The sequence below is a fragment of the Octodon degus genome, unplaced genomic scaffold (assembly GCF_000260255.1).
Source record: "Octodon degus isolate 3935 unplaced genomic scaffold, OctDeg1.0 scaffold00008, whole genome shotgun sequence".
In the NCBI taxonomy this organism is placed as follows: domain Eukaryota; kingdom Metazoa; phylum Chordata; class Mammalia; order Rodentia; family Octodontidae; genus Octodon; species Octodon degus.
In genome coordinates, this window is record NW_004524584.1 from 5,213,144 (window position 1) to 5,215,779 (window position 2,636).

A 2,636-nucleotide genomic window follows, 5' to 3' on the forward strand; every position below is an offset into this window, starting at 1 on the left:
TTTTTTGGTTATACATGTTAGGAATATGAACCAGTATATTTGACAGTTGTGGTTTTTTTTAAAAAAAACATTTTTTGGGGGGAGTTCGGTCATTTTTACTGTGTTGATTCTTCCTACTGAAGAAGCAACGGATATCTTTCCATTTTCTGATATCTTCTTCAATCTCCTCTTTTAGAGTATAGTTGTTTTCATTGTAGAGGTCTTTCATTTCTTTCTTTTCTTTTTTTTGGTGGAACCGGGGATTGAACTCAGACCCTTGCGCTTGCCAGGGAAACATGTATTTCACTGAGCCATCTCCCCGGCCCCTCATTTCATTTCTTGATGCTATTATGAAAGGCTCAGTTTCCCTAATTTGTTTCTCAGTGAATTTACTTGTGTACAGGAATGTTAGTAATTTTTGAGTGTTTATTTCTGTATCCAGCTACTCTACTGAATCTGAAATATATAAAGAACTTAAAGAATAATCAGACCCACCCCAAATTTAAAGATCCACTCTGAAAACAGGCATCTGAAATGAACAGACATTTCTCAGATAAAGTACAAACAGCAAATAAACAGATGAAAAATGCTCAACATCACCGCTAATTCAAGAAATGCAAATTAAAAGAAATGCAAATTCCATCTCACTCCAGAAAGGATGGGTATTATCAAGAAATCAACCAATAACAAATGCTGGTAAAGCTACACAGAAAAAGAAGCCCTTCTGTACTGATGGTAGAACTGTGGACTGGTGCAACCACTATGGAAATTAGTATGGAGATTCCTCAAATCACCAAAATTAGAGGTTCCATTTGACCCAGATGTTCCAGTTGTTCCCCTTCTATGTGTTTTCTCAAGTTACAAGTGTCATACCACAGTTACATATGCATACCTGTGTTTATAGCAGCACAATGTGCAACAGCTAAATCTTGGAAATAGATCATTGCCCATTAATGGAGGATAGATTAAAAAAAATGTGGTATTCATTTAAAATAGAGTACTACTCTGCCAAAAAGGATAAACTGGATTTGTTTTTAGGTAAATGGTTATACCTCTTGATCATAATTTTAAATGAAATAAACTGGACACTTAAGTTTAAATATCAGTGTTTCTGTTGTGTAAGAAATCCAAAGTGTAAAGAAGGGAGATAGTGGAGGATAGATATTGAGAAGTAGGAAGAACACATTCAGATGGAAAAGGAAATAATAGAGTGGGGAGGGAGGAAGGGAAGGAAAAGAAAAGGAAAAAAGAGAATGCAAGGGAAAAAAATGGAAAGAGAGTTTTTATAAATGGGGACGAGAAGAGGGTTGAAGGGAGGAGAAGGGAATGAAAAAGAGAAAGAAGAATCTATGTATTATGGACAAGTACAAATTCCCAGTGATGAATGTGATCAGTATGTATGATAAACATGCTAATAAAAAACATAAAGTTAAAAAATTTTGATTTTATCTCACTGTCACTTTCTTTTCCTCATCTCTTTGAGCCTTTTCCTATCTCCAAAACTCTACTCCTTAGTTTGTATTATCTATCTATCTATCTATCTATCTATCTATCTATCTATCTATCTATCTTTTTGCTCCGAATGCCTTCAGGGCAGGTTTGGCTGGCTGGAGTGTTGTGGGGATCGAACTATAGCACCCTGAGGCTGACAGCTTTGTGGAAGCAGCCACTTAAAGAACTGAGCTAGGTAGGGCCAGGCCCCCTGGAATTTTTATTCTTGGACAGTAACTTTGCAGATGAGTGAAGCTGGTAATAAAATTGGGTAATGTGCTTAAAATTTTATTACAAGCATACTTATGGGATTTTCTGTATACAGAGTATACTTAAATATATGTTAAAATTTTAATTTAGCTACAGTGGGTGATTTGTAAATGAAATGGAGTTATGTACTGTACTGTAACTCCATTCTGTTTTGTTTTGATTTTTTTGAGAGAAGGTCTTGCTACTTGTTCAGGTCAGCCTTGAACTCACTAGTAGCCCAGGCTGGCCTCACACTCATGGCCATTTTTCTGCTTCAGCCTCTCAAGTGCTGGGATTACATGTGTGCACCACCACACCTGGATTTATATTGTAATTTTAACACATCAAGTCATGTCATGAAATTTATCCTACAGATTGCAATAGAATTTGAAGCAATATTTATACAAAGAGAATGATATGCCTAAGTGAATGAAATGATTCTCATAATCTAGAGGAAGAAAAATTTTTTGGGAAAAAAGCCATTTTGGTGAGTAGTTTGAAATTGGTCTTTGTGAAGATATGTGAGCCCACTAGCTAGCTTTTATAATAATAACTGTGTGGAAAAATATGTTCTCAATTTAGTGTTTTATTTATTTTAAAGCTTATTATCTTATTCTCACTGAAGATTAGAATAATTAAAACTTTGAAATACCATTATTTTCTAATTTGAATTTTAAAGCACTTTGAGCCTAGAGAATGAATTAGAGATAATTACTGTTAATTTTATAATTGAAGGCAGCCACTATGCCAATATACATAAATCTATTAATGTACTAGTCATCAAATGGACAGACATCAATTACAAATCTTTGTTTTCTCAGAGCAGTTAACTGCCAACATAATCTTAAAAACAGTGGACCTGGGCTGGAGAGATGGCTCAGTGGTCTAAAGCACCTACTTAGAACAAGCTTGGCAAA

General features: G+C 34.9%; 1 protein-coding gene across 3 annotated transcripts in view; it reads right to left on the bottom strand.

The window, feature by feature from the left end:
- The window catches only part of Ppp2r3a (protein phosphatase 2 regulatory subunit B''alpha), a 113,233-nt gene that overhangs the window by 60,260 nt on the left and 50,337 nt on the right, over positions 1 to 2,636 (bottom strand). The window lies entirely within an intron of this gene.